At 43.7% G+C, this 9,337-nt stretch overlaps 1 long non-coding RNA gene across 2 annotated transcripts; it reads left to right on the plus strand.

Moving 5' to 3' along the window:
* Positions 1–1,481: 1,481 nt before the first annotated feature.
* Positions 1,482–4,324, plus strand: LOC135765064 (uncharacterized). 2 transcript variants are annotated; one of them, XR_010540419.2, is made up of 4 exons: positions 1,482–1,805; positions 2,175–2,214; positions 2,341–2,486; positions 3,209–4,324. It is a non-coding gene; the product is annotated as an uncharacterized lncRNA (long non-coding RNA). The 2 variants fall into 2 exon arrangements; XR_010540418.2 differs by lacking the exon at positions 1,482–1,805 and having other exon boundaries at positions 1,816–2,214; positions 3,209–4,323.
* Positions 4,325–9,337: the final 5,013 nt, after the last annotated feature.

The following is a 9,337-nucleotide window of genomic DNA, read 5'->3' on the forward strand; positions in this document are numbered from 1 at the left end:
CACTGGATAAATTGGGATTGGAACTTCTCACATTAAAGACAGCGTTTCTCTTGGCCATTTCCTCAGTAAAGAGAGTCAGTGAGCTACATGCCTTGTCTGTACACCCAGCATGCCTGAGGTTAGGGGAAGAAGGCTCATCTATTTCACTTCTTCCAAATCCCTCCTTTCTGCCTAAAGTTTTGCCCCGTTCCTTTGTCTCAAAACCCTTGATCTTGGAACCCTTTTGTGCCCCTCCACACACCTCTGAAGAAGGAGCCAGAATGCATCTGGTCTGCCCAGTTAGAGCACTGAGGGGGTACATTAATAGCACTCAGCACATAAGACAGACGGATCAGCTTTTTGTCTGCTTTGGGGACTCTGTTAAGGGCCAGCCGGTGTCCAAGCAGCGACTGGCAAAATGGGTGGTAAGGCTGATAGAGTTAGCCTACCAAAGCATGGGAATACCTCCTCCCAAAAGAGTTGTGGCACACTCTACCAGAGGGGTGGCTGCCTCCTGGGCACTGTTCAAGGGTGCCTCTCTAGAGGAGGTGTGTGCAGCAGCAGGTTGGAAGTCCTCTTTGACCTTTGCCAAGTTCTATCGTCTGGATGTTGCTTCTACAGTTACACCTTTGGTTCTGCAGACAGCAGAACAGGAATAACTTATGTTGGGAATATTCAAGGTATTACATTGCCTGGTGGTTTATTTTTGTATTATGTGAAAACCAATAAAAGGTTGTACTAACAGAATTGGTTTTCTCATTTATTGCCCCGCTACTTCTATTTTTCCCCTCATGACCTTATTTGGTATACTGTTGACCCATACTGTGGCGTGTTGACTGAAGTGAAATAGAACGGAGGGTTACGTAGGTAACCTAGGTTCTATGAATGAAGTCAACACGCCACACAGTGTAGTCACTCGGGGAATTCTTGCCGCCAGTCGGAAAAGAGAAAGAGGCAGCTAGTTAGCACCTGTATATATAGATGATGTAACGAGCGGGGCGTGGTTAATTTGGAATACCATCTCCTGAAAGCTCATCCTTAGCAAGGCTGACCCATACTGTGGCGTGTTGACTTCATTCATAGAACCTAGGTTACCTACGTAACCCTCCATTCTAAACATAGGTTTTTAAGAAAAATAAATTATTTAATTTAATTAAGACATAATTTAAAGTGTATTTAATGTGTTTTTAGTTTTATTTATGGCAAACAAATCATTAAAACTTCCTTTTTAATGATGCACACTTTTGTCATTAAATCTGTCTATAAAAAAAGTAGACAAATGGTAGTGTTATTAGTCAGAAGGATGAATGTTTATGAACTTTTATAATAAAACTGACCCGAGTTCACCTACACTGTTCATTAGTGATCAACTCCCCCTATTGGTGAATCGTCGGATTTTCAAAACGTTTCGAAACAGTTATGACGTAATGAAGCCTTGTTTGCTAAAATCACGTGACTGGCCAAGCTCCGAACCAATGATTCGAATCAAAAGATTCGTAAGGGGTTGTGTACACCAAAACTTTTACGCCCGCGGCCGGCGCATGTTTTCAATTGTTTCCAATGGAAGCTCTGCGTTTTTCAAATAAGCCAGCAGCTAGCGGGTTTTTTCCGCGCTGAAAACCGGCGCTTAGCGGTTTTTCCGCGCTCGGCGCTGAGCGTCGAGAGTTGAAAGAGATTCAACTTGGGGAGAAAAGCTCCGCTCGTCAATGTCAGTTCTCACACGGCCGCCCAATCACAGTGGAGGAGGGGCGGGACATTACCACAGCAACCAACCGGCTCGCAGCTGAAGTATCACAGCTACCAAAGTGCAGAGCGGAAGAAAGCTGGTATATCAATTGACTACATTAATAATGACTTTGCGTATTAAACAAACTGTCTGCTTAATCAGATTAACAGACCCGCGTCAGTTACTTCGCTACGCCACAAGCAACACTTGATTCAATTAGAAAAAGCTTTTTTAAATGTCTCGCGTGACGTCTGGTATATTAACTGAAAAAAAAATCGCTTTGAAGTGGCCACACCTTAAAGCTGACGTTTTCAGAAGAGCACCTTGTTGTTTTAAGATCTCATTTTGTCCAACATTGCGTCCTATGACAGATATAATACTTATTTCATTATTGCTCTGTGTATGTGTGGTCTTCATCAATCATTTGAGGTTGTGTGTTGATTTCACCTCTGAATATTTCCTCTTATAGGTCCATCATCCTTGCATGCGCTATACACTCAAAAGCATTGGTAAGTAATTTCTTTCACTTTTGTACTGCTGTTAGGAGCTAAATCTTATTTTTGTAACTAATATACATGTATTATTCTTTGACTCGCAGTAATCAAATATACAATGGTTGGTTAATTTGTTTTCAGATAAATGCTGAATTTAAAAGAATCACTACTGTCTTATGTTCCTGTGTCACCTGGACCTCCAATCCAAAAACCTGATGAAACTCTTCTATCAGAAAGGAGGACAGCTAGCAAAAAGACTTCAAACAATTAATGATCAAATGACAGATGTAAGTAATATAGATTCATAGACATAAAAATGTGTAAACATTGTTGGAAGTACAGAACGTTTAGTATGTTTTAGTTACAACATCTTTTGGCACACGGGTCATTAAAACACCTGGGAAGATTTAAAGGGGTAGTTCACCCAAAAATAAAAATTCTCATCACTTACTCCCTATCATGTTGTTACAAACCTTTATAAATGTCTTTGTTCTGATGAACACTAAGGAAGATATTTTGAGGAATGTTTGTAACCAAACCAATTATAAGCCCCATTCACTTCCATAGTGGGGAAAAATTATACTATGGAAGTGAATGGGGCTCATGAACAGTTTGGTTGCAAACATTCCTCAAAATAAATATCTTCCTTTGTGTTCACCAGAAAACAGACATTTATACAGGTCTGTAACAACATGAGAGTGAGAAAATGAGAGAATTCACTTTTGCTGTGATTGTCAGGTATGGTAGCACACACTCGAAATGTGGCCTCTTCATTTAACTCATTCCAGTGTAGTAAACGCGCACACACACCTGGAGCAGTGGACAGTGCAGCTGCCTTGCTTTGTAACCCATGTATTTGTAACCAATTGTAACATGCTGTGGCAATGCACATGGGTCTGTATACTTACTTTTATATTTGTTTGCATTGTACTAATTTCCAATGACACTTTTATTGTAACGGTAACCTTTTTTTTCTGTTTCTTTAACTACATTTGTCTGTTTTGTACAGGGCATGGATGAAGTCAGCATCAGTGAGGTCATTTGAAGACACCACTGTTGGGATTTGTGCTCTCAAACAACATGCTTCTTGTGATGAAGAAGAGGATCTTTGTATAGTCCTGGAAGCCATGAAGGTGTTGCAACATCTTGCCATGTTGTTTGAGCTGATGTATGCCTTAAACCTGAGCTATCCTGATCTCCGCTTTATTTTTGAGGAAATCCAAAAGATTTTAATGGAACTGCATTGAGAGTAACTTTAACGAACTGTTTCTTTCAGTGAAAGGATCAGAAAGACTGTGCTGCTCATTTTTTACTTTGTTTATCTGTTTTAAGTGTTTTCTCTTATTAATACATTAACAGTTTGCTGCTCAGAGTCGATTTTGGAAATGTTTGTTGTATTTTGTTTTTGTTGAATCTTTGATTAACAGTTTATACAAATGCTGTAGCTCTGACTTTCATAAGGATTGATATTTTCCAGTTTGTAAATCCATTTTAAAAATAATAGTACTTACTGTTTTGCATGTCACTTGGAATGCAGTGTTTGTGCTTTAGCACTTCTAAATCTATTGTGATAGTAACTATTTTAAACATTTGGGTCAGTTTCACAGATGGCTTTTCCTAGTTCCATGCTTTTGCAATGCCTTAATTTGAAAACATATTGCACTGACATATCTTGACATATATCAGTGCCATTGTTTTGTCTAAAGATGTACTCCAGTGTTGATTTTGTAAGGTAGGTTTGTTTGTAAACTTTTTTTGTAAAACATCTTAATATAACTTAGGGCCTAGTCATGGCTTAATCTACAACCTTTCTGGGAAATTGCCCCTTTATGTATGTACTGCATGTGCTGATTGTTGTAATAGTAATTGACTGTTATTGAATTAATGTGTAGTGATTTAAATGAATTGATGATCTGAAAGCAGTGGTTTGCCTCAATATCACTAAACATTTGTACAAAACTCTTTGCTTTTTATGCCAATGCAAATGTATTTTGTATTTAAAAAACAATAAATAACATTTGGATAATTATGGGTGATTATTCTGGTGCCAAAGACATAATGAAATTGCTTTAGAGTTACATAATCCCATAATATAAGCATTAAAAAAGCATGTTGGAATTACAGATGAAAATCTAGTCCCCTTACATAATAAAATTATTTAAACATTACAAAATAAATGTGTTATAGTAAAGAGAAATATCACTTTGAGTCAACATATTTATATTAGACTACTTAAAATAATTAAAATGTTTTCTGACACATAAAAATTAATTGAGGACAATTATGTTGGTTTTACCCAATCGCATTATGTGGGACCGATGTACACATTAAAATTAAGTAAATTGAAAGGATTTTTTTCAGTCACTAACATTACAATGTCAGTTATGTATAAATATATAATTTATCATTTCATTACACTATACATCATATAATTAATATGTTAATTTGTAAAAAAATACATTTCTCTTGAATGCATGTGCATGCTTCATTGTTTTATCATATGGTTTACTACTGAAAATAACCAGCTTGCTACACCAGCTAAAGCCAGGCTGGGAGACCAGCTAAAACCAGCTTAAGCTGGTTTTAGCTGGTCTCCCAGCCTGGCTTTAGCTGGTGTAGCAAGCTGGACTTAACTGGTCAATCTGAAGGACCAGCTGAGCCACCAGCTACCAGTAAATGCTGGTTTTGGACCAGCTACCATGTTCCAAAACACAGCTTGAGCTGGTCAAGCTGGTTTTTCCAGCAGGGACTACAGTTTTTCTCGATTGCTAAAACACTATAACCAGGCTTTTGAACTAAAATTTCAAAACCATAACGACATTTTTCAAGAAGCACAATCATTTTGCTGAACTATAAACACTACTCCCCTGCTTTAACACACGAGTCAAATTTGGTTAACTGTTACTTACATTTACATTTTGTCATTTAGCAGATGCTTTTGTCCAAAACAACTTACAAGTGAACTAAACAATAGAAGCAATTATGGCAACACAAGAACAGCAATACATAAGTGCACTGGAAATAGTCTCATCAAGTCCAACACAATATATATAGCCAAGGGTTTGTTAGTAATTTTTTTATAGATAAAGAGGAAGGTAAATAGAGAAAGAGATAAAGAGAAAGGTAACTAAAGAAAGATAAAGAAGTCTTTGATTAGGAAGTGAGGTAATGGCGGAAGAGATGGGTTTTTAGCCGAGTCTTACAGTTTTTCTCAATTGCTAAAACACTAAACCATATTGTCTGAACCAAATGCTCAGTTGCCTGAACCCACTGATTGAATCAGTCACTCTTTTGGCAAAACCATAAGCACTTTTCACCTGTTTAGACACAACTTGCCAACACATTTTCATTGTGATGCACCCGTGCTGCATAATGGTGAGCACAGATGACAAAAGTCAAACACAATTACAGCACAAGTGTCACCACTTGAACACAACAACTCAAAATTGATGGCTAATGATGTGAGGGAACATATACAGTAAGACAGTTCAGAGAGCACTGGTTTGTGAGGCCCTACATTGGATAGAAATCTGAGATGAAGAGTTTGTGTGAGAGGAGGTTGACGTGGTCAGCGAAGACAAAGATAAGTAATATCTGATGAAATCAGAGCTACTGTGATTGATCATGTTTTGCACAAGATTTGTGATTGTGTGTGCTAAATGCACATTTTTTTTTGTTTCGCAACATGCATTTAGCCTACAGTAAACAATAAACATTTATTTCTCAAGCTTCATGTCCTGAGCATTGTGTTCCCTTTCAGTCGGTCACTACAACGTCATGTTGTGACCGACGAATTGGGAACTCGCTTAGAGAGACCAATCTGCTTCGTTTACTACTAAAACGCCAATGAACTTGGCATTGAGATATTTGCATAATGCTGGCGCCGCCCCGCCAAGTGCGTATATAAGCAGCAGGTGCAAATATGGAAATTAGCTTTTTCGCTTCGAAAGCAGGCATTGTCTACTACTGAGAAGCTACTTGCTCTTCTGGGAACGGTTGCTGAAGTTGATTGACAAGCAGTACTAACACAGCGGACACTCGCAGAATTCCACTGCTCTGTATCTTTTTTGATTTGAGTTTAGTGTGTGTGTTGCCTCTCCCTGTGCGCATCATCAGCTGAGCACCTAAAGAGTGATTTCCCTAAAGAGTGATACGTGAGAGCTCTGTGTCTTTTTAAAGACAGCCACTCTCTCGTATATTCGGAGATCAGCGTCCTTTTCAGGATAGCTTTTCCTCTGTGCGATCTTGGATGCGAGAAGTACAGGGATTCCAGTGACGGTCACGAGCGCTGTCTTCGTGCTTGGGCATCGAGCACTCCGAGGCTGCGTTCGTGGAGAGCTTTTGTTCTCTCTGTGAGAGCATAACCCTCTTGGATTGCGGAGACGACTGTCGTTTCTACGGGAACGACGTCCGCGTCTTTGCAGTGCGGACGCCGCCAGGATGCGTCCTCCACCTACTGGCCTTCTCATCCTCAGCCGGTTGAGGCTCCGGTGGAGACTCTAGAGTCGTGTTCTACGATTTCTGCAGAATCCATTGGACCTCCTTCTGGTCCCGTCACTTCTGCAGCATCAGAGGGGTGCCCATTTTTCCCTCCAAGGTGGAGTCGTCCCGGAGATGGCGGCCGTGCCCGCTCGAGCGGCGGAAACGGTAGAGTTGGAGAGATTAACCCCTTTCCGCCCGAACCGTCCCGCCCATATGATTGGTACTTCGGAGCTGCTCGGGCCTCACCTCCTGTGCCTTTCTTTCCCGACAGCACGAAGAGCTGACATGATTTGCGGCCGTCTCGGCTGTTAAGCTTTCACCCCTCACCTCCCTCACCAACGTGGACCCCTTCAGTGGAGCGGGGGGTTGCTATGCAGCTGCGTTCCTGGAGGGACCACCCAACCCTTCCCTCCCGTGTTTGTAGACAGCCGTCCGGTTACGGGCGCTGCCCATCAGGCATGCGGAGAGGCGGCTTAAGCCCTGCACGCAATAACGTTGCTACAGGTTCATTACGAAGGAGGCCGCGACCTTCAGTCGTGCGATGTCCACCACAGTGGTTCAAGATCGCCACCTTTGGCTGTGTCTGGCTTACATGACGGACGCAGACGAGAACAATTTCCTGAATGCTCCTGTCTCACAGACCGGCCTCTTCGGCGAGCCCGGGGAGTCGTACAGCTCCGCTGCGCAGACCGAGGCGATCTCCTAGGTCGTGCCCCGGCGGAAGAGAGCTGCCCTTGGTCCACCAACGCCAGCTCCTCAGTCTGCCTCTCGCCGTCGGCGTCCTGCGGCGGCCACCTCCGTTCCCCTCCTCGGACCCCATCTCGGCAGCGCAGGGGAACCGGTCGTCAGCAGCTCGCCCCGCCCGCTTAGCCGCTTCCCGTGAAAATCGGGAGTTTAAGTGGCCAGCGACGGGCGACCCGGAGTGGCAGAGGATCACTCTTCAGGAGACGGTGATTCGCTCCTTCCCCCGGTAGAGGGTCGGGTGGAAAATCCTTGGTTTGCATATGTTCCACTGGCTGTCCAGCCGGTACCCACTTAACCACACATAAGAGTGCATTCCTCTTTCCTCTCCAGGTCTCCGGAGGATCGAGAGAGCCGTGAGCAGGCACAAACCTGCTCACCCTACCTCTTCTCTATCGCCAGCGGGTGTTTTTCCGGAGTCTGCGCTCTCCACGCAGGAGACCAGACGACCGTCACCCTCAGCGGGCTCAGGTCAGTGTCACACACACACACATACTGTAGGTGTTTATGCTGTCACAGTAGACGCACCGGCAGTCTCACCTGTCTCGCTTTGCTGCCCCACCGCGGGTACTTCGGTAGTGTCGTTAATTCTCCTCGTACGGTTCCTGGGTGCTTGGCTTCTGTTCCCAGCCGTCTCGTTGGGTTTTACGCACGATCCACCTCGGTTACGAAATACAATTACCGGCACACACCCAAAATTCTCGGGCATTCGTTTCACTATAGTGAAAGCGTCCGATGCACATGTACTGCGTGCAAAAGTCGATATCCTGCTGGCGAAGGACGTTTCGAGCCGGTCCCTCTTACCGAGATGATGATAAGGTTTTTCCAGCCTTATCTCATAGTACCCAAAATACGCGGCGGGTTACGACCGATTTATTTACGCACCGGATCTACAAATGTGATACTTTAGGATGATACGCCGAGGCTCGTATTTCAATATTCAGATCGGTTTGCAGCCTTAGACCTGTAGACGTGTACTTCATGTGTCCATCTCCCTTCGCCGTTTTTTTCGCTCTGCGTTCGTGGGGTGGGCATATTAATACTAAGTACACCATTCAAGCTGTCTCTCTCTCCCCGTGTCTCCATGAAAGTGCTAGTCACGGCATTAAAATCTCCAAGAGAGAGAGCGTTGTTCGCATTCTGCTTATATTTACGTCAACTTATAATAGCTCATTCTTGGCAGACGTGCGCGAACACAGAGATTTAATGCTTCGGCATCTCGCTCGTTTAAGTCATCAGGTCAACTGGGAAGAGAGCAACTTTGCCCCGTGCAGAGGATCCTTTTCTCAGTATGGAAATAGACTTGATCGATTTATTGGCGTGTTTTATAAGAGCGCACACCCAGTCAATTCTGACTTGCCTCGGTTTAGTTTGAGGGAAGAACGCGGTCCCTCTGAAACAATTTCAGAAGCTCCTGGACATATGGCAGCAGCTGCGGCTGTGACACCGCTCGAGCTGCTTCATATGAGACTGCTTCAGCGTTGGTTTTACGATCGAGTCTCGAGGAGAGCGTGGCGCAACGGCATACACCGTGTAACCATTAACCCCTGTGTGTCATTTCTATTTTTACCCCGTGGTCAGACCCAGCATTTCTGATAGCAAGATATGCCCCTGAGTTGGGTCTCCTTGCATTCTGTAGCACATGCGATGCCCCCAGCACGGGATGAGCAGCCACGTATGACGGGCTTGCAGTCTCAGGGGTGTGCATAGCACCCCAACTGCCGCGAGCGGTGCGCTGCGAGGGAAGGATGTATTAGCCGACACCGACAACATTGCGACTGTTGCGTTATTTACCGTTAAGGCGGTTTTTGCGCCCTCGTCACCTGTCGCATCTCGCTCGTCATCTCCTCCTTTGGAGTCAGAAGCATCTGAGGTCCCTTCGTGCCATTTACATCCCGGGTACGCTCAATACAGC

This window comes from Paramisgurnus dabryanus, chromosome 9 (assembly GCF_030506205.2).
Source record: "Paramisgurnus dabryanus chromosome 9, PD_genome_1.1, whole genome shotgun sequence".
NCBI classification, from domain to species: Eukaryota; Metazoa; Chordata; class Actinopteri; order Cypriniformes; family Cobitidae; genus Paramisgurnus; species Paramisgurnus dabryanus.